Genomic DNA, 23,844 nt, shown 5'->3' with positions numbered 1-23,844 from the left:
TTTAACTCTTTGTGTAGTTTAGGGGAGTATGAAGAGTGAAATATTCTGTAATAGGAATTACTTTTTTACATATAATTTCCTGTTCTTGATTAACTCTGTGCTTTGCAAAGAGAAATAGTTAACACCAAGAGGAAAGTGGCTAATCCATGCTGAGTGGCAGTTCCTGGACTAGAACTCCCTTTCTTAAATGCCCTTGTGTTGGCTACAAGGCAGCTTAGAGTTGCTGCTCTAGGCGTAACCTGAAAGATTTACAAGAATTCATAAACAGAACATCCGTATGTTGGTGGGTATTAATATTTCAGAATATTTGTCTGTCTGAAGGGATTTGTATACAACACTCCACATGACTTTTTTGCTTTCAGACTGCTTTTTTTTTTTTTTTTTTTTTTTTTTTTGGCTTTTTTTCTTTTTTCCCCAGAACATTCAGAGGGAAGGAAGGATATGTGACCTTTTGCTTATAAGTAAAGCATATATTACTTTCCAACATTAAAGTCTTGAATTTAAAGAGAAGATAAATCCCTCCACACGACAATGGAAGTTGCAATAAGGAAATAGTATGGCTGTTCAAGTATGTAGAGTCCAGTGCTGGTGTTGCATAGTCACTTCCTAAGAGCCTCAAAAAAGCACTGAACTAGAAGGGACCACCCAGCTCACTGACTGCAATCTCCAATCAGATGGAGCCACTCAAGAACTGAAATATTTCTAGCACCTTCAAATAAAATTTCAACTCTAGTGAAAGGTCAGCAGGCAAAAGCTATGGTATCTCAGAGAAAGAGCATGAGGCCTGGCAGGAGGAAATCTAGCAACATAGATGATTATGTATGCTTCATGTAGCACTGTGGCATGTGGCTGTGCATTTTCATCAAAGTTTTGTGGGTTAAATTGGTTGGGCTAGATAAAAGAGATTGAGGAGCCACAATCACCTAAATCCCGTTTAGTTTCCAAGGTCTGAAACTTTTGTAGATGCAGTACTCTGATGGAAAATATTTGAGGACTGGTTAAACTTGTGTCTGTTGTGACTGAAGATAAAAGAAATACTTAACAATATGTTCCTTCTGTTGCTCAGCGCATTACTGCTTGCATGAAAGCATGTGAAGTCCTCTCCATAGACAGTGGAGGTAACCTAGTGCAATGGGATGGGAAAGAGTGTGTCACTGGTTACAATTCAATTGTAACAGAGTGCCTGAGGTTATTCTAGCAGACAGTGTGTACAGCTTCAAGATCTGAAAGGGCTTTGGGTGATTTGAAACATGCAGTTGCTAAATGCTGGATTTGATTTGTTTGCTGAAAGCTCAAAAGAAAGAGCATAACTTTAAAAGGAGTGTTAATTCCTTAGCCAGGGACAGTTGCCATCTCACCAGAGGCACATGTGTGTAAGATTAGCTGATCTCTAATATGAAAGAAAAATGCTGAAACAAGCAAGAGCTGTCCTGACCTCCTGTATGAGGGCTAAGACTGGGCAATGACTTTTTGGGTGGTAGAGCAGAAATTTCCATGAAATGAGGGACCTTCTCTTATAATTTGCTTTTGTACTGGTTCCAGTCATAGGAAGTTCACTCACTGACAAGGTCAAAGCGTGATGTTCCAGCTTGTTTTTTACTTCTTGTTTATTCCCACTTGTTTATGTAATGTTTTGGATCTGAAAAATGAGAACCCTTCTTACACAGTGTGATTTCAAGTAGAACTGGTATGAAGCAGCTTGAAATGAAAGTGTGCAAGGTGCTAATCTTACTATCAGTGTTGCTGCCATGTTTGTTTGATGGCAGCTCTGATTGGGTTGAGTAGATGCAGAACCAATACTTAGAACAGTGTCAAAGATGGCCGTGTAACACGTGCTCATTTCATCAGAACACACACTCATTGCAGTGGAATGATGATTCATCCGGGAAGCAATGAGAACAGTCACAGCTCTGACAAACAGATGAGAAGTTGTGGTTTCATGAGTGTGCATTGCTGCTTAAAAACCCAGCATTGTTTAGCAATCATTGTAAAATCTTAATGGTGGAACACTGTTTCAAAAAATACAGTCTACAGATGTTCAGTGGGGGCTCAAATTTCCCCACATCACAATGAACTTCTAGATGAATCACCTGCATTTGTTATTATCTGTGGTGAAAATGAAAAGCAAAATATTTGAGGGATATATATACTAATAGGATTTTAAAAAAGAGTTGTTTTCATTCATCTTATCTGGGCTTTCATCTCCTCAAGTGTGGGCATGGTCAACCTTATTCTGACTTACTTTGAACCTATTTGAATACTACAGGTGTAAAATTGTGACCACACGTGTTATATTAACATTTTATATGTGAAACTGGAGTGTATGTGAAAGAAAAACCTGATGCATATATGAAGTGGAAATAGAACTAGTTGGAAAAGTCTGGAAAGAAAAAAGAGAGAAAGGTTCAAAATAATATCTTGTGCATATGTAGCTAAATAGATAATACAAAATTAGAGTTATCTAGACCATCTTGTTCTAGTCTAGCATTAGTGAACACTTCACAAAATGGTTTTAGGGATGAGAAATAAAACTGTTTCAAAAACTACTGAGTTACTATTTTAGTAAAAATACTATAGGGAGGGCTTTTATGATACAGGCAGCAAAAATATGATGGACTTCAGTTAGATAGAGGAACATAAAAAACAGACATTAAGGCTATCAAAACTGTGAGTGGTCACAGGATTTTTCTATTTTTGTTGCAATAGAAATGTAAGCTTCCTCTGTAAGCCAAGAAAAAAAAATCTGAATGTCAATAATCTTTGAAGGATAGATTTTGTCTCTGTCTCCTATTAATTATCGGTTTAAACATATACATGCTTCACAAGGAAACAGCGTATGTAGGAAGAAATATTTCAGATGGCATCTTCTTTAGGTTGTGGGTTACTTGAATACTTTTCAATTTGAAGGTCATGTCTTTTTGATGTTTTCTTAAAGTTATTTAACTCCTCAAAAAAAGACAACCCAGATTTTCTCTGATTATTGCAGCTTGGATTTTGAATGGATTTTGCTGGTTCTCATAGCATACGAGCTTTGAAATATTTTCAGTACCCAGAAGTCTACTGAAGTCAGTTGTTCTTTCACTTTTGCTCTTGAAATATTTTCTAAAGATTAGTCTTGAGCATAGCTTAAGCTACGTTTTCATTACAGCCATGCTGAGTACACGGTTTGAGTATTCTTTCATGATATAGTTGCAATCATGTTTTGCTAGCTGTCATGGGGCTTTGAGAAGCCCTCAAAACCATAAAACAGAACATCAGGTGATGTTCTGTAAAATCACCAAGAAAGTAGAAAAAAAAAGTATTTACAGATGGGAAAAAAATTAGTCAACAAAAATCAAGACTTGAAGTCAAGTCTGTTTTTTACCCGCACGTAAACAAAGCCTATTGTAAAATACACAAAAAATAGCTGTTTATTTTTCAGTTTCTGAAGGTCAGACGGTCTCTTGGTTTTGCTTGTTTGTTCTTTCCAAGGCTGTTAAGAAGCTGTCTGAATAATGAAAATGATCAATACTCCTTATAAGGAGCGCAGGCATCTTGAAAATCACTCCTGAGATTTTTCTCAAATTGTGCAAGTTGAAATGAAGACTCATTTTGATAAATGGTCTTCATTTAAGACTATCTTGTGAGGTTTTAAGCCACTACAGCACTGAAAGCCACAAAAATATCCACGTTTACCCAAAACACTTCAGTAGTGACCCCAGAAAAGAAATGGAAGCTCTTGGGATGCATGCACTGCCCTTTTACATCTATTTCTTGAGTACTCAGTAACCATCAAGTACAAAGTCATCTTGTGGACTTTGGTCATTTCACGGGTGTAGGGCGAGTCAGTGGTAGATTTCTGCAAAACCTACTGGAACCCAAAGAACACCCAAAGAAAATCATCTTATTAGCACAGACAGCACATTTTGATGGAAACTGATGGCATTTTTAAGTTTTCCAAATAGGGAATTTTAAGGAAGAGAAAGAACATGTAGAGAAAGGGCTTCCAGCCAGAAGCAGCGATATAGATGAAAATGTCTTTCATTGTTTCCTTCCCATCCAGAATCTAGCATAAAGCAAGGGCAGTGAATGTGATAATAAAGGCAAATGATAAATGAAAAAAGGAGCACTTTAACAAAATCTAGATAACAGGAAAATTTTAAATGGACAATTTAACGTGAGAGTCTGCATGGAATTATTTTTCATTAAACAGTCAAAGCTTGTGATAATGCAAATCAAATTCATTTTTAGGTGCAGGAAATTTTGACAATTTCAGAGGAGTAAAAAATATGAGAATAATAATATCATGATGGTAATTCACGGTAATTACAGAAAAGCATAATTGCACAACACAAGCACTAATCAAAGCTCAGAAGAGTACTTTGGCAGTCATTAGGATTTCAGAGCCGTTAGCATTTACCTTTGTCATTGGGCACCACACAACAAGCATTATTAATTTCATGTCAATCTAGAGCATAATTTCCCTGATCAAATATCAGTTCATAATAACCAACCACAAAGACTGGCTTATCTGACATTGATTTTTGTGAAGCATTTTAGAAAGAAAGCTTTGCTGGTGATTGCTTTGGAAGCAGTAATACTCTTGTGAACTTGTGTTATTTCTCAAAGTTTGTGGGCTGTCCTATTTGTGTACAACTTTCATCCATTTCGTTTGGACCTGCTGGCTTGAAAAACCTTCAAAGCACTGTCCGTACTTTTCTCTTGGTATCTTACAAGTATAATTTTTCTGAATTTCATGCATCGGGGAGTGTTAGGAACCAAAGTATTATTGAATTGTGCATATATTTTGTGTTTCTGCATAACTCATTATGTGTGCTTACTATAATTTACAGTCTGATGTGCAGCTCGTCCTAAATTCTTCTGTGTATATTCGTGCCATCTGTTTGCTCTTTATTTTTTTGCCACTGACTGGCTAAGCTTTGACTCAGACTTGCCTTGACTGCCTTGTACGAAGAGAAGAACATTTTACAGTTGTCACCATAAAGAGATGGAGGTGAAAGAAACATCTGAAGTAATCAAAATTGAATTTAAGAAAGAGGATTGTTTCTGGACAACATACCGTACCCATGGAGAAGTGATCATCAATTAACAGGAAGGGAGCTGGTTTTCCAGAAACCTCAAGGGAGAAATAAAAGTAAAAGTACATAGTTGAAACCAAGAACAAGTAATTGGAAATTGTCATCTGGGGAAAGAATGTCCTGTAGTGACTAAGATCATGAAGGGCATGTGTTGTTTTTTTTTCTTGGGTGAAGACTTGAAATAATGAAATTAACTAGAACCCAAACAGCTAAAGCAGAGTTTTTAAGCTATTACTATTTATAAGTATTTGCACACTGTTCTCTTACACTCAATAAAAGAACAGTTTGTTTTTGTGCATTAAAAGAAACTAGGATCAAAACCAGGACCCTAAACATGAAATGCCAACTCTCTCAATCTTCTCCTTATGTATATATTTAAGTAATTCTGTTACCTTACTGACGTTTATAAGCTTTAAGGACGTAGATATATAGCATTAGTCTATAGCAGACGATGTTGGCTGGTAGATAAAATTATATTTCAATTTGAATTTTAGCAAAGTAAGATACAACTACTTGTCATGCTGGTGAGATCATTTCCCGGTGTCAGAAAGATGAGGCATTTGAGTATCTTTCCTATTTCTCAACTGACTCGCAGTCACAGAGCTTTTCTTTCACTTGTGGCAGGATTGTTTTTCTGTTAGCAACTTATTTTTTAGCACACCATTCTGACACCTTGACAGTTCATGTGCTAAATCAAACTTTACAATCACCGGCAGGCAGTTATTAGATGTATTGCAGTTAATTAACTTTGCACCTAATTACGAGCAATGCTGCCCGATTACAAAGGGCATAAATATATTAGTGCCCTAGCTGTCACATCATGAACATGACTGTTTGAACAAGTCAAGCAAAAGCAATTACTACATTGTGTGCATGGTTAAGTGTAGCAGAGTGCAGAAAGAGGAATGAACTATTTTACTATTCATCAGAATTTAATTTTGCTCTTTGCGTTTCAGGTGACCCAGATGAGCAAAGAGTATGAAAAAAAGATCTCCTTTCATCTGTATAAATACTTCAGGATTGCTTTGTGTGTGTAGAAGGAAAACAACAGTTAGAGGATAGAAGCTGAGTTAGTTTTTGTTAGATACCCACTCTTTTGCATCTATGGATGATAAAGTATGAGGCTTATAGCGTTAAGGAAAACAAAAAAATAACCTCAACAGTCTATAGATGATAAGCAAAATTTGTGATTTAGAATTGCACTGTGCAACTGCTACTTAAGCAGCAGTTGCCAAAATGAGAAGGAGAGCAGAATTTGGTATTTTTTGGTATTTATTCCGTAGAGGAATATGTTGTAAAGAAAAATGCTAGCGCTAATCTGGTGTTCTGCAGAAATCTGTCTTGCATTAGCACAGGAAGAAAACATCTCTGCTTGAAAAGTAAGCTAGAAATGCACAGCAAATTTCTAAATTTCATAGCTGGCTTTGCAGACAGCCTGTATCCTTCTGTATCCTTCTGTATCCTTCTGCATCCTTCTGCATCTTTCTGCATCAAGTATATTTTCTAACCTCCACATGCTGTTTCTCAAAGGAATATACACAAAACATGTTACAAGTGTCAATTAATTGTTGCTGTACATACAGCAATAGAGGGATGTTACGTGCATTTTACAAGAAGCCTGGCTAAGGAGGAAAACTGAAAATGTTTAAATACATTTCATTCCTTAAAACTTCTATGTGCCTGCTTAGCAGAAGAATGGTCTCTGAATTAGGAATGTTTTGGAACAAACTAAAATGTTTGATTTCCTTTTCAACAAAGTTTGGTTGAAGACTTCATTTATTCACCAATGCACAGCCATCCAATCTTAAGCACAGGCATAGGAATTTCATGGACAGCAGTGTGTGCCATCTGCTTTGTACAAGGTATTTAATACTTTGCACAAAACAGTGTCCAGATCACACGAACCAATTTCATATATATTGGACAAAAAAAAAAGTCACTAGAACTTGATTTTGCTTTAGGCAAATAGAAGAAAACAGAAGGAGTCACAATGTGGTGGTAAATTAGTGGCTGTAGGGCTTGCAAGCTGTTGTTTAGGAGCTCTGAATAAAGTGAGTTGTGAGAATGTATGTAAACCTTTCCCAGCCTAGCACAACTACTCATTGTCATTCACTTTTAAATAGGCTGTCTGTGTTGTTTCTGGTAACTCATGGAAAAAGTAGGTGGCCTTTAACAAAAGTTTTGGATGCCTTTGCAATTGTATGTACATAAAAAAGTCAATTCACTCCTTTGTGTGCAAGAGCATAAAGTAAAAAATGGGGAGATAATGTGTTTTCAAATACAACATTACATCACTGCTGAAAACATTGATGAATGTATTAAGAACTTGGGTGGCCAGCAATTTTTACCCAGTTTAAAATTAGAAACATTACTGTAGAAAAATAAACTTGTGCAGAAAAATGTCCTCATGGAATGATCTCAGAGAAATAAGTACTATCAAGTCAGGTAGCTTATGCAAGAGCACTCTGGCTGTTTGGTTACTCCTTACTACAAGAGTCAGGAGTTCAGTTTAAGAGAGAAGTTAAGTCATGAAAGGGTTTGTGTAAAACTCTATGATTAGTCCGAGTAGTCAACTACTAAACTTTCTACTGATGAGGAACTCTGAGGTACAGGGAGTTAATATGAAATAATCTGGACTTTAATCTTGCAACATACAAAGGGAGTTGTGTTCCACACAAAGTGTACTGAATTGTCATTTTCTTACTTGAATGTATTAGAACAAACAATCTATCAGTAATGTTTAAAAGTTAACCTAAAACCAGTTAGGTCTTATTAATATTAACATTAATAAATTAATGTTAAGAATACTCCATCCATTTGAGCATAATCAGATAAGACAAGAAGTTGTTATAGTAGAAAATTACTGTTTCTTATGTGCTTAAGATTTTTTTTCTGATGGTTACTCCTTTGTTGTTGCTGAATGGCTGCTACTTTTTTTCCAATTGATTTTAGTTAAAATATTGAATGATCAGTTAATATATTTTTGTTTTGCTTTCCGATGTATTACAGTCTCATGATGGGGGGAAATGGTTATATGAAGTATATGTCTGAAATAATTTCTTCTCAGTTTTGAAGCAGGATATCACTGTGTGTGAGGAGCTGTCTCTCCCTGGATAGGCTGAGGGTTGCAATGAGAGGCACAGCAGGTTTGGGAGCAGGTCACTGCAGAGTACAGGGGTCTCTCTGCTCCTCATGGCTTCCAGGCTCTCAACAAGAGCTCAAGGTCCCGCCTTTTACAGTTGAGATTCAGAATGCTGCTAGTGTCTGGTGCTCTCACAAGGTAGGGACTTCCAATCCTAGTGGTGATGTCCCATCACTTGAAACGAAACTGTTCATTAAGTGTTGGTAAGGTGTAAGCATTGAACAATTGCCCTGTTTTATTTCCACCTTCCACAGCATACACAAGTGAGAATGTTTATAATATAAGAAAAGCCAGGAAGCCACCTGTGGCAACTATTTTCCCTGTTCTATAGCATTTCACTGGCCACTGTGGAATCTTCAGCTTTTCTATATGTATCATATTTGTCTTAATTGAACATTGACAGAAAACCGACCTTGCTAGTTTTGATTCTGCAGATTGAGAGATCCCTCACCTGTGATTTCCAAAGATTTAGGGCCTTAGTGCTCTCCTAAGTCATCAGGCCTTCTAAGATTCAAGAAAGTCATTTTTATCCTTTTTTATCCTTTTTTCTTTATTTATCCTTTTTATCCTTTTTTTTATCCTTTTTTTTTTTTTTTTTTAAATACCCAAACAAAAAGAAAACTACAGTGATATATGAAGAAAAATACGTTTAAAAGCCCTCTGACTAGATTTCATATCTAAGTCTTTTTTTTTTTTTTTTTGTTCGTGGAACTGCATGGTTTGTAGTTTGACTTTTTAGTCTGTTATAATGGCTCTTTCCATGTGTGTGCATCATACTGTTGGAAGCTAATTGACTTTGACTTCTCTGCTTCTGTTCCCAGTGGGATAACACCAGCTGTAATTCTTTTATTGATTGTTTAGAGCAATTAGCAGAAAACAAATTTCTCCAAAGAACATATAATTTGGTTTTATTGCTCTCTACCATTAAAGCTGATCAATTTGTTATCTGAAAAAGAAATTGATAAGAAACACATTCCATCTGTTTATTAGCTGAAGAGAGACAGGTTATCTTGTCATTAATGTCATCAGTACTTAGCACTCTGTGCTGCTACCCTCTGTACCAGTGGTTGGCAATCTGTCAGCAGCTTCAAATGCCAGGGCTGATTGTGTTTATCAGTGCCAAACAGTGGCAGACCACGTGTGATCCTGAAATTTGTAAACAGTAGATGGCTAATGTAATTTAACTAGGCAGTTTTGTTATATGTGTAACTGCAGCCTTGGGAAGGACATGAGACTTTAAAGCTCCAGGGCAATTCCCAATCATTGGGTCACCAACACTAGGTCCAGAATTTCATTCCCAATTAATCAGGTTTCTGATAGCCAAAACTGGTTTTTGTTTCCACTTGGGATGAGGTCTGGAAAGGCGCTGTGGTCGGGGTGGTGGAACCTGTGCTCACATTCCATCAGCGTCACTGGCCTCCATGATAACCTGCTGATAAACCCTAGATGTATTTCACAGAAGCCTCATTAATTGGATAGGCTTCTTAGTTGTAATGTAGTAGGGAACTTCTCATTCCACTCCATACTGGATTTTGTTTTACACTGGGTGAAGTTTCCTAAAAACAATAATAACAACAAAGTAAGTCAGGGAAAAGGAAATAGTTCTCTAATATTTAGGTACTAATCTTTTCAGTCTTTTACTGACTTCATATTATGTTATTTTTGATCTAAAAATGCATCACATTTAATTTTGAGTTTTTTATTTTGGGGAGAAAAAAGATCTGAAAAAATCTGACTGCTTCGTAAAATAGCTTCTGAGGGTCAGAGACTCTCGAGGTCATATACACAGCAATTCGAAAATTTATGTAAAAATACATTTGTAAATGTGGAGAGCTAATTTCCATGCTTAAATTTGCATCATAATTACAATAAGAGAATAAATGCAATAAGAGAAGGAGCAGTCCTTTTAGACCTTACTCTCTGTTGTCATCTTTATGTTACTTGCACTGTAAGGAATATTACTTCATAGTTTTAGGAAAAGATATGGAAGATAGGAATGTAAATTAGAGGAAGCAGGATTGGAGGAAAAAAAAGGAGGAAGAGATTGAGTCAAGAATGTAAATGGGGAATATTGAACTCAGCTCCAATCCCAGAAATTTTGTGATTTGTTTGCATAATTTGAAAACAGAGTAACATTCATTTTGCTGAAGGTTTTTATTGCTTTTATCTTTTATAAAGGTTCTGCTTATCAGCTATGAAAATGACAATGCTTTGTTTTAGCTAAAATGTGTTCACAAGATAGTGAGTTCATCTTTTATGCTTTGGTTGATTGATTTAATCAGAATACTGTGCCTCTGAAATTGAGTACTCTCTTTTTTTTACCAAGGCAAATTTTCATATATCTATATGTATATATATATACATGTGTGTGTGTTTTTTGCAATGCCCACTGAATTGGGATAGATGACAAAACAAGCTCATAACATAATTTTTCAGTTAGAAAAATGTAATGTAATCATATTAGACTATTAGAAACTGTTTCTTGTTTGTAAATAATATTCATTCAAACAATGAATAATTAATTGTAGACAAAGATCAATTAAGAAAAGTCATCTTACACTTGACTTGTTTTATTTGTCTCTGTGGTTATGGCTGGCCAAATCATTATATATTTGTCAAATGACAGTTCAGGAAAGATGGGTTAAATGTCAATGAAAATTGCATAAATATATAGTTCTTACTACTTTTACTTTATTCTTGTTTATTTTCTGATGTTACAACTAAAGCTTGAAGCAATCAGTGATCATTCAAAACACTCACAATACCAATTTAATTTTATTAAGAAATTGACCTAACTGTAGGAATGTAAATGTCTTATCAGAGTGTATAAAACCTTAAGGTTGTTCATTTTATGAAGGTGCAAAATAAAACTTAAAATAACAAAAATGCTACTTCCTCTTACACATGAGTGAAGGAATGTCATATAACTTCATGAGGGCTTCTAGAAAATTTTCAGGCCTTTCCCATTTGCTTTATAGTTGGGCAGTTTCATGCAGCTTTTGGCATGCTTCTCTGCTCTAAGAAATGCACTTCTGAACTTTCAGGTCATTCAGTTTGAATTTCAGCTGCCTCCTCCTTTGACTTATGGATGCTTTATACAGAACAGTGAGTCGAGAAGAATATAAAGTAGTAGTGCTGAGGTTCATAGAATGCACTACAAATGATGGGACTGTTGAGGAGCGTGTCAAGTGAACACGCTCCTCAAGAATTCCATACTTGGTAGAATGTTTTATGAATTTTTCTTCATAGGCTGTATCAGGATGGGCGGTGTTGGAGGATGATGGATGTTCCCTCACCATTATAGATACATGGCTAAGCATCCTGCATTATTTAGGACTACTAGGCTCTTGAAAAATCATGAAAAGCAATTTTCATAATAATGAACAGCAGCTCCCAACTTTGTAGCTTCTTTTCCTTCCCAACCTTTCTCCTTGTTCTTCACAGCTTTGCTTCATACTGTGCTGTAGCTGAATGTGTCTTCAGACTTACTGTGTCAACAGTCAGATTTGGAGATCTTTTTGAGACGTGCTGATGCTGACATTTTCAATGAGTAAAGCTGTCCAGAACACTTCAGTACAACCCTCTTCTGGCAGCGCTGTGAATGGTGCATCAGTGGTGGGTATCAGATCTGAGCTAATGCAGATCAGATTTCTTGGTGCTTGCTGGTGTTTATGGGGATGGAAAAAAAAGAAGGATTTGCCCAGTATATTGCAGCCAATTTCAAATGCAAGTAAAGGGGTCATGAATCTGAATCCCTCATCCATCATAACTCTCAGGGGCAGAGGATAGCTGGGACAAAGCCAATCCCACGTGGTCTAAGTCATGAGCTAAGGAAAAGTGGAGTTTAGTAAAAGTGATTATTGACAGAAATGCACTGGAGGCAGTAGACATGTATTTGCTCTACTGAATTGATCACAGAATGTAAAGCTTCACTGTCTGAAGCTTCATTTTCTTTCTTCCTTTTCTACCACAATACATTCTGTGACACAAGTTATGTCCCGCACCCGAGAAGAAACTGTCTAGAAAAAATGTACTAAAATTTCTTTCAGCCCTTTTTCTTCAGAAAAAGATTAACAGGGACATTAGATATATCACTTGGTTTTTGTTACCGCTAATATTGACACATGAGCTGGGGAAATTAGTGTCTCTATCTATTCATATATATACTTATATATTTGTCTGCAAATGTTTGGATTGTGGCAAACAGATTAGTCTTGGGTACAGATCACACTTTGTTAAAAGTAGTTACACCAAAAATATGCTTATTTTATATAACTCAAAGCTGCATCTTGTTGCAGAATAAACTGGCCACAGTGTCCTGATGGAACTGAATTGACAACAATCAGGCATTCACTCTATTGATATCTGTGGTAGGATAGAGAACTACATCATATGCCTCAAATAATTAAAATTTAGATCAACACAGACTCCTCAGTGATAACAAGAATGCTTTATTTTGGCTTGCATCCTCTGAAATAGAATGAGTTCTGAACACCAATTTATGATGTACAGTTTTACAAGTGCAGGTCTTGAGCGATGTCACCAAATTCTTTGCACAAATACTTACTTTTGTATGTTAGATTTAAACAAAAAAAATATTGTGGACTATTTTCTATTTTGAAAGTAGAAAAGCTTTGAGACTGATTTTTGGGGTTTTAATCTAATATGGGAAAAGAAGGTAACTTTTCCAAAATAGATGCATAGACTACATATGCAAACAGGAACAGAAACTGCCTAGAGAGCTTTCATGCTTCAAGGACATTGTGTGATTATTTTTATATTCTGCCATGAAGATATTCTGTAGTAATATTCCACTTCTTGTTTTACAGTATTGAATGAAGGCTGAGACATTAAAAACAGAGTGTGAGAGAAAAGAAAAAATATCAGTAAGAGCAGCTAATGAAAACTTATTAAAAAGCTATGCATGTCAGACTTCCTTCTGTAATGTGTGTGTTTGTAGTAGCAGTTCTGAATTCTGCAGGGTCCTGTAAGTAATGAAGAAAATCGGTCAAGCAAAAAAAAAAAACTTATTTGGAAACTTGAGTGCTGCTGAGCCCCTTAGCATGCAAACTGTACATCCGCATAAAATAAATCTGTGCCCTGCTGATAGCTTTTATATTGTTCCCCTTGTATGCATCAATTTGTTTGCTTGGTTGAGCTTACTTGAGTAAACGTTCTATGATTTTATGGGAGGAATGATGTTTACAGTTTTCATGAGTAGTTAGTAATGAGACAAAATGCAGAACTAAATGAGGCAGGTAGTGTCGCCAAGGAGAAGGTTACTCTTTTACCTACAGGGGGTATCTTCTGATCATGATGTATTTGTCCCATTTCAGAAACAGAATAACTGGAGTAGAGAGGGGAAATGGTCAAAGAATTGCAAATACTGCTGGTGTGACCTAATGTTGGAAACCTACTTTAGCAGGAGAGTTGGATCTCTTGAAGTCCCTTCCAACTCCTGCAATTCTGTGAAATATTCCAGGAAGAAAGCTGCAGTGTGAAAATAAATCAGAAGATTCCAACGTGAAGAGACAGGCTACATGAAAGATAAAAACTAAGAGGGAAGGCAAAAATGATAATGAACCTTAGTTCATTCAGGAAGGAAACCAGTTACTTACCTACAAAGGCAGAAATTAGAGAGGCAGGAATAGATTCTGTAGTTAGAGAAGAAACAGAACCTATTGACTTTGAGAAAAATTTGCACAGAAGTTGTTCCCTTTAGAGTGACAGAGTATCTAAAATTACTAGTTTGAACCCCTGCAATTAATGTAAAGAATTGAAGGGAAAGCTGTGTACTCAGCAGAGTTTTGAGATGGGACAAACATGTCTTACCCAGAAAGCCTTAGGCTCTTTCTTATTTTCACTCTGTCAGGAAAAGGTTGTTGATCTCAGGGGCAAGAAAACCTGATAATAGCAAGCTGGTAGAAATTATGAAGCCAGAGAAGTGAAAGAATGTGTAAAGTTCACTATTTCTTGCCTTTGAGAATAGAGAGTAGTAGAAGTCAGGAAAGAAGATGTGATTAAGATTCCAAAAGATGATGGTTTGTCAGAAAAAATAGCTTGCATTCCCCTGGATGAGATTTTTGCCATGGTGAATGCAGTGCCTATCAGATTGTTGTAAATGTTGTCTAGAACTGCCATCCTGGACTTCAGCCATTAATCAGACTCTTAAGTGAAAACTGTTTTGAAAGCGTGGCATTATAGAATCTGACTGTACAGAGCTGGTTTTGCAGTAGGTGGACTTTAAGGCACATACTGTGGGGGAAGAGTATGATTTATGTACTGAATAATCTTTCCTCTTCTGTCCAATGAATAAATCTGGCAGGCCTGAACCTGGAAGGCCCAGAATCAAGGGAAGTGCGGGGCTGCTGGTGGAGAGATGATATGATATGATCTGTAGGTTGCTCTGAAAGTACATGATACAAAATGCATGTAAATTGTTTGTTTTATATAAATACATATGAAAGGAACAAGTCTATTTTTAGAGTGACCTTAGAAAATTCTCAGTGTAATTTCAAATTTAAGTGCCTTCTTTTATTCTCAAGTATTAGGTTGACAGATGACAAAGAAGTGTTATAGTATGCTAGTACTAAGCAGGGCAAAAAGTAAAGGTGTGTATGATAATTTTGCAGTTGACTTTCAGAGTACACAGCCACTTACATACATGTGAATATTACCAGCTGCATCTCCAAATTATTAACTACTTTCTCTTCAGGTTTAGCTGTGGAAAAGTATGCAAACTTATTTGATTGTGTCCTTGAAGAAAATCTCCTAGAAAACATGAAAGACCATTACAATTGAAAGAGCAGACATGCTAAATTGCTCCAACTAAAACAAAATTGGTTTAAATATGCTTTATGCAGGCAGCATTATTTGAACACAGGTTTTATTACACAGTCGAGCTGATAGCAGTAATTCAATAAGCCTTCCCCCTAAGCTTGTCACTCCTCCAGACAGCAATACTTTAAATAGGCACAACATGTTAGGAGAATGCCCAGGACACTAAGTCAGTCTTTGTCAATTTGATGTCACACGTCAGTGAACTAAATATTGATTTAACAGATGCACGCATCATCTGAAGGTGTGAGAGAGAATGCTAGGAAGGTACATCAAAAATAAGAGCCATTAAGCGTCCTCTGTGTGTGGTATCAGTGTGTATCAGGTAGTTATAAAGTGTGAAAATTAATTATATTTTTCCTTTATTTATTCTATTTGTCCCAGGGGTAATCTGCTCCAGCGCCACACTAGCTCTTTTCAGTCTTGTGCAAAACCATATAATACATCAAAGAATTAGGATCGTGTTCAATGAGAGAAGAGATTCAGGTTAAGGAAAGTATGACATGGTGGTTTTGTTTGCATTCCCTTAACAACTGTAGGGTATAGAGAAACATGCAAGCTATTGAATTCAAATGGCTGTTAACATTATTATTGAGTGCTGACACTGTAATAAGGAAGTAACGCCCCAGAAACTTGTAATAAAATGGCACATTACTTTCTCCTTTTGGGAGAATTTTAACCTGTTAGCTGGGACATGAGGTAGGAGAACAGTTTAAATGGATAGTAGTCCTTGTACAGCAAAAGGTAAAGTACAAAGCAATCTGGGAAAATTAGTAATGTTAAGGTGTAATACATAGTGGCATAAATGCAAGAACTTTGTTTCACTCTTCACCATCTCTCCATAATACCTACAATGTGTGCCGATATTTGACATAAAATATTTTTGAAAGTTAAATCTTCAATTTTCAGTTCCAAAAATCATAAGGACTAGCAACAGATTTAACATTTAAGATTTGGAAGTGGCCTCAAAAGAATAATGTGCTTTGACATATTACTTTGTTCTATTAAAGTAAATGAAACAATTAGTCCAAGTGAATTTCCAGAGGAATTTCTTGTCTGCTGAAAAATCATGAATAATAATAAAAGAATAGAGTGCAGAAAGGAAGAAGGGGTCATTAGAGTAAATAATCTATGGTTGAGAAACAAAAGCCAGTTCCAGGGACTCTTGAGGTTTTGCTGAAATGTTCAATTTCTGTTTCAAAGTATTCAGTAAGCCAAAAGTGCTACAGTAGTTCATATGAACTTCTGCAAAGTGCTTCATGCACTCATTTTATTTCTGTCTTAAATAACTGATTATCCTCCAGATTTGTTTAAAACATTGCATATCCTTATTTCTGTTAGTAGAAAGCATGTTCACTCGCAAATGTAACTTGTATCATATAAGGGCAAGCTGATCTTTCTGCTTTTCTGCTTTCTCTTGAAACATACTTTGCTTATTTTGCAGTTCTGACCATCTCCCTCTTATTTTTATGTTGACTGTCCTTTCTATCCTGCCTGACTACAAATGCTTAGAGCATTTTGTTGTAGGTCAAGCTCACTTTATTTGCTGAGTTTTTCACTGAACAAGGCCTTCATTCCTGGAGGTAGTGACAAGACACTACAATATCATACAAAGCATATATATATATGCGTGTGTGCATTAATATAATGATATCAGTACTGATACCAGTATCTATATGTACTCTCTCCACTATCTGATGGCACTTAAGACTCTTGCTGCTGCAGAAATAAAATATCTGTCTTCAGACTTGATGACTACATGTTCAGTGCCCAGAACAATTTTATGATGTATGTGTAATAGTCCTTTGCCTCCTACGAATTTTATTTTAGAAGTCAGTGAGTTTTAGGAAGAGTAGTAAATCAGCTATATTTAGCTGGTGAGAGGCAGTTAGCACAGAATGGCTAAAAATTTGTTTGGCTACAAAACAGCCAATCTCCTACTTTGCTACTGTACGCTTTATCTCCATTCCTTCTGCACATAAACTGTCCTTGGTACTTAAGACTTCAACAGCACTGCAGAATTTGAAATGGTTTGAAAGAAGAGAAAGGAAGAGAGTTCATTACCATTCACCAGTACTTTTGTTCATCTTATCATATGAACTGCTTTTGGTTTGTGCGTATCAGGAATCTCAGCAATGTCAATACTTGTTAGTAATTTGCATTTTAGGGGATGCTTGTGGCGGTGTGTATCTGGCCTCCCTTGATCTCCTCACCAGGGGCTTGCAGAACTGGGCAAGCTAAATTCTTCCCCTGTCTACCAGGCCAGTTGTTAATGAGGGAAAGTAAGCTGCATTAGTATTTTGTCTTAATAACTCCTTGCTTTTTGGTTCACAGTGCTGTAAATGCTTATAAATTGATTGTAATAATTTTTCTAAATGTTTTCTCAAATAGGTAAATTAATTTGTCTGGTGCTATATTTTCCCAAGCTGTCTTTTTTTCACTCTGTTTTTGAAGATTGTTTGATCTTCAGTTTTCTGTATCTTCACTGAGTAAGGACTGCAAATAGGACACAAGTCCATGCTCTGAGGAATAAGGAAATAGGAATCACTGACATAAGGATCCAGAAATTATTCTTTTAAAGGAATCCTTTTTGTAATTAAGTAAAAAGCTCGTAATGTTCACACACTCATTTTTATATGCCTTCATTTTGTTGATTATGTAGAGGCGTGGCTTCGGCTGGCTGGTTTTTCATTGGGGGTTTCTGTGCCACACAGGATTTTGGTTTGAACTTTCCATTTTCTTCAAAGGACAAGAGGCTGAAGCCTGAGGAGGCAGTAACATCTAATGCGGCACAGCTGATCTGAAGATAAACTAAATGACTGTTGAATATAAGTAGTAGTAAACAGGTGGGGGTCATTTGAAACTGTAGCTGCTCACTCCCTATCAAAGACAGGAAAGAAATAGTTAATGTTTCTTTCTATTCTAGGTGGGAGGGGTGATCTTTATCACAATTTTCCCCTAGCTGTACTAATAACAACCACCCGAGGCAGAAGAGGTACCCGTATTTTAAAAGGCAGCAGTAGTTGCCTCAGGTCACAGAAGTAAACAAGGAATTTGAAACTGAGTTTCACTTGTTTCCTATCCAGAAGTGGGAAACTCTTTTGATAGAAATAATTTTTGCGTTACGTTTGACTGAGGTGTCTACAGATACATGCAAATCAAGATAACAACAAGAAAAAGGAAAAAAAAATCCTTTAAAGCCTCCAAATTAATTATTTTTTCTACTGTACCAAAAAGAACTGTAAATCGTATCTATATCTATAACTTTTTTTTTTTTTTTAAACAGAGTTTTTTTGTTAAACAGCCAGCTTTGGTTGTGTGGAAGTGGAATAGAAGAGGGGAGGAAAACGAATAGGAATGAGGTAGTCTTCTTCAAACAGACCTAGTGATGTCACTTAAGTCTGTTGGTGATACGTCTCATTGTGGGAGTGCTTTCGTGTAAACCCACAAAACTGTGCAAAATTGGACTTTGGAGTTCTCACACATCTACTCTGAGTCATTCTAAGTCTTCCTATCCTGGTCCCCACTGACCAAAACAAGTGTAAAGGAATGGCATCCAGTTCCCTCAGAGCTGTCCCAGCTACGTCCAGTACCATGGAATGAGCAGGCTCAGGAGCTGTCCCATCTGCTAGTAAGCAGTAAGATAGAAGGCCTTCTAGGTCATCAGTACCTCTGAGATGTTCGTGAGGATGGATCAGCGCAGCAAGGGGATTCCCAGAGGGGAATTTCCTCGACTGGAAATCCTCAGAATTCAACAGGACAGAAACCTGACCTAACTTTGAAGTTGACCACGCTGTGAGTAAGAGGTTGAACTAAACAATTTCTAGAAGTTAATTGCATCTTACATCATTCTGTAATTTTAATTTAAGTACTAGAAACATTATACCTTCTCTATAAGAACTGAGCTCAGAAAAAATGGGGAATCCTGCTGCCTGCAGAGGCCAGAACCTTGGCTAGTTAATTGGAATAGCCTTTAAACTAACGTTAAACTGCAGCATAGGAAGTTCCGCACAAATGTGCGTAAGAACTTCTTTACGATGAGGGTGACAGAGCACTGGAACAGGCTGCCCAGGGAGGTTGTGGAGTCTCCTTCTCTGGAGATGTTCAAAACCTGCCTGGATGCCTACCTGTGCGACCTGGTGTGGGGAACCTGCTTTGGCAGGGGGGTTGGACTCGATGATCTCTGTAGGTCCCTTCCAACCCCTACAATTCTGTGATTCTGTGTGATTCTGTGATTCTGTGATGTCCCCAGCTATGAGGTCACCTGAGCTCACCAGCTTACATGTCCACCTGTGTAATAAATGAGTTGGCCTTCTTGTTTGGAAGATTTTGAAGACCATATGCAACTATTAGGCATCCCTGGTCTCAGAAGTTAGCTATGACCACTACTGCCTGGCAGCTTACCCATTAGCCTAGCTGTGAAGCATTAAGGATGGCGAGGTATACGGTCCATCTTGAGATCAGAGGGTAGTGGAAGCTGAGAGCCATTACTAAGAGCACTTGTCTCAGGAAGAAGAAGCTGCCATTCACTCCTAACAGCTCCTTGCATGTCTTTCTTCGTTTTCAGCTTTTGAAGGATGTGCAGTGTTACTCTCCCTTCATTCTCTTTCCACTGTCATAATGTAAGATGTAGCATTTTTAATTCTTTCAGTACAGAGCCACAAAGGGAAAAAAATGTGGGAATCACTTTTTTTATGGGTAAAAATGAAAATTGGTGTTTATGCCATTAAAATCTCACTGAGAAAAAGATGAGATGCTGCTTTTGCTGATGTAGTGAGATAATGAAAGTACTGTTCTAAATCTTTAGAAGTACATCCATTGGAGCATGAGCTAATATATAGAGTGAATTTGCCATTTCAACCACCTAAGTTATCCCATGGGTTTTTATGTACCTTGGGTAATGTTGTCTTAGAAAAACTTTTCTAATGCAGTAGATGTAGTACTACATTCTAATGGGAATGTAGTAATGTACAGATATCAAAAGTGACACTTAATGATTTAGGAGGTTCTCTAAGCTTTTCTTGACTGTTTCTAATGAACCTTTTCTACACAGCTATGGCAAGGTAAATTTCCAAAGCAGTATTATTCAGTCTTGCTACCAGTACAGATAGTACTTGGTTGAGCCTTTGAAATTCTGTACTTGTGTGTAAAAAATTAGCTTGTTTGCTTTTTTGTGGATTTTCTGGGGAATGTAAACACAAAAGCATTCCTCCCCGTAACATAAAAGCAGTGTTCACATATCAGAATCAATTCCTTTCAAGTGGCATATTTGCTGCACCTTGAAGGAATGCCAGGATCTGGGCTGATAAAAACTATTTCAGTTAAGTCAGAGGGGAATCTGAAATCACCAGAGGTCCAGACCACACTTAAACCTAGCAGCGTGAATGAAGGAAAATTTGTTTTTGTCACAGACTAATTAGCTAGAACCTACTGTTTCACAAATCAGATCTCTCCCTGCTGTTCAGAAAATCTTAGATAAAATAAATCTGTGCCTAACTAATTTATATGTTTATGTATATATCTGTACATAGATCACACCATTGCCCATTCCTTACAAATCCCTTCCATTTGCAAGCATCATGACTGGTTTAAAAAGGGAATATGTGCATCTATACTAAACAGAATTTGTAAAGTTAGATACCATGCTCATTCATCATTATTAGGTCACATGTCTGTAAGAGTTTTGTGAAGTGCTCTGCTATTTTGAAAGTCAGTTTAATGACTGTTCACTATAAAAGTTAAAGCAATTATATATAATGCATAATTAACAATATGACTTCCAAATGTTCACATGTAATGCGTGTCAGATTTCAGTTGAAAAACCAAGCAAACAACCTCAAGGTTGCAGTCTGCTCTTCAGAAGATTTATATGTTGTAACCTTAAAATATCAGCTGGTTTCTATGAGTGACCAGAGCAGTGTATTTGTGCTGCATTCTGTCCTTTATTTTCTTGAATCTGGCCAGAGTAATGATCAGATGTGATTTCTGACAAATACAGTCAGTGTTTGATCCATGTATAGATCTGAATTGGTCAATGCCTTTTTTCTCATGGCATATCTCTTACTGGGATTATTTTTGTATAGGATATAACAAAGACAGATAAGCAAATAAGGAATTTCCAAAATTCAGCTGCGCTTGCTCTTATATTACTGCTGGTAAAATGAAAACATCTAGCGACACCAAATGAGATTGTTGACCACTACACTCATACTGGCGGAGATAGCCTGTTGCAAAACATTTTAAATCTAAATACTTTCCACAGATATAAAGCAGCTTTATTTGTAACTAGAATGAAGAATAGAAGTGATTGGTCATGGATGCCAAGAATGCCTTGCCTTTGTCATAAGAGTCCCTTGAGTGAGCTAGCTGCTCTCTGTCCATCCCTTCAGCACAAATTTCTACCTCCCACACATCTTTCCTGTTCTGTTTTTTGTGTACTTGCTTGTCATAGCCCTCCTTTGGATGCTCTCTAATGGCTTCTTGCCCTTCTTATATTATGGCACCCAAACCTGCAACCAGTGCTCAAGGTGAGGCCACACGAGTGCAGAGCAGGGTGGGACAATCTCTTCCCTTGCTCAGCTGGCAGTGCTGGGCACCCTGGGATATGGTTAGGTTCATATGAGTTTCTTTGGGTTATTCCCTTTAAACAGAGAAACAGTGACCGAAAGAAGGCATTTGAGTATCACATTTGGAAGGTAAGTGTTTTATATGGCCTTAAGTGTATTTCATGGCCTTACGTTGTGCCAGGGTAAATTTGGGTTGGATATCAGGAAAAACTTCTTTACAGAAAGGGTTGTTTAGCACTGGAATAGCCCTCCCCAAGGAGGTGGTTGAATCACCATCCCTGGATGTGTTTAAAAACCGTTTGGATGTGGTGATCAGGGACATGACATAGTTGAGGGTTGTTAGAGTTAGGGTAGTATGGTTAGGTCGTGGTTGGACTCGATGAGCATAGGATGGTTTGGGTTTGAAGGGACCTTAAAGATTATGTAGTTCTAACCCCCTGCTGTAATCAGGGACACCTCCCTCTAGCCCAGGTTACTCACAGTTCCATCCAACCTGGCCTTGAGTGCTTCCAGGAAGGGGGCACCCACAACCTCATTCTTTTGGTCTTTTTCAACTTGAGCAATTCTATGATTCCATGATTCTATATACGAAAATAAAATTCTTTGTATGAAATTTTATTTAATAGAACATTTATGTGATTTTTGGTGAAGATGTCCAGCAAGGCCAAGTGATGCTTGAAGAAATTTTTATTTTACTTCTTTGCTTATATTGTGGCTGGTATAAGCTGCTTTTATTAGTTTAATAACAAGGGTAGCAGGAGGTCAAGCACTGGGAGATTAATTTAAAAACTAGCTCAGAAGAATTAGTCGTAGGAGAACAACTGTAGGGTGTCTGGCACGTATCAGCATTTTGTTTCATTGAACCAAAATATTGCACATGTATTCATAAAACATTTGTTGAGTTTTTTCTTTTAAGTTTCACAGTGTGTTCTTTCTTTTTTTTTTCTTTTTTTTTTTAAATTTGTGGTAGGTCAGAATTAATGGTGGCAATTTTCTTCACCAGTGGCCTAAATTCTCTTTTTAAACTCTGGTAGATGCCTTTTTAAAGAAGGGCTGGAGGCTCTTCTGGCAGCATCAAGATAAAGCATGGAATAACACTTCTAAATTATGTATCTACATTTGTATTAAAAACTACAGTGAACCTTGAGTTTTTCTGAACTCACTACAGAATGTATTTGTTGTTCATAGGTGAAACTTTGTATATTTTACATAGAAATATTCTGTACAATGACAATGACATTCATCTGAAAGTTATATGTGAGAATATAAGAAGTACAATTGCTGTAGAAATGTACAGAAGCTGAATCACATATATACATACATATATTTCTAAGATTATCACTCATATTTTCCTGCCAAGTCTTTCTTTATTTGGAAAGAGAAAGAAACATCACAATCCTTTTTTTTTTTTTTTTTTTTAAAGTAGCATTTGTATTGATTGGTTGCTTCCTTTATGTATTTTAAAGGAGAGTAGTTGAATAATTTGTCAGCATTCTTCATATGAACTTCTTGGGTATAGAGGACATATCTCCATGCAAAGCTTTTTTATCTGTGGACAGCTTTGAGAGCATTTTCATAGTAGAAAAAATTTGTTATATATTGTATCTGTTTATGGCACAGTTTAAAATAATCTGCAGTCAAGGGTTTTTGTTTTTGTTTTTTTTCGTATTTTAGTGTTTAGTTTTTAGAGGTTATGATCATTATTAATTCAATTCAGACTAAGCACCAATGTCACAGACCTATGGGCCAAAGATGTACTGACTGACTTTGTCCCACAAGGATCAGTGAACTAAGCTACTAACTTATGGAATTAACTTGTATTGTGCAGATTCATACTGTGATTCTGTTCCTGATAATACAATATCTTTACTGATGCACACAAAAACACAGCTATAATCTGTATCAGATACAGATTATTACAGATACAGGAATACAATTGCCCTTCAGCTGAATAAGCCAGCACAATTACTGCAGTCTCTGTCTTTATGCTTTTAGATACTCTTGAAAAGCATACCAACACCCCAAAACACCTTTGTGTCCAATCAGTAGTTGTTATTGTATGGCTACAGCAATTTTAAGCCTGCCGTAAAAGAAGTGAAGTTTCTTGTTTGATCCTTGATTTAAGTGGGAAACAAGTGCTTAAGAAGGCTACTCAGTTAGTAGACAACTTATTCATCAGTGTCTAGATACAACCACAGACATACTTGTTGTTGTTTTCCTT

The sequence above is a fragment of the Tetrao urogallus genome, assembly GCF_951394365.1.
Source record: "Tetrao urogallus genome assembly, chromosome: 4".
In the NCBI taxonomy this organism is placed as follows: Eukaryota; Metazoa; Chordata; class Aves; order Galliformes; family Phasianidae; genus Tetrao; species Tetrao urogallus.
This window is presented reverse-complemented; position numbering follows the sequence as displayed.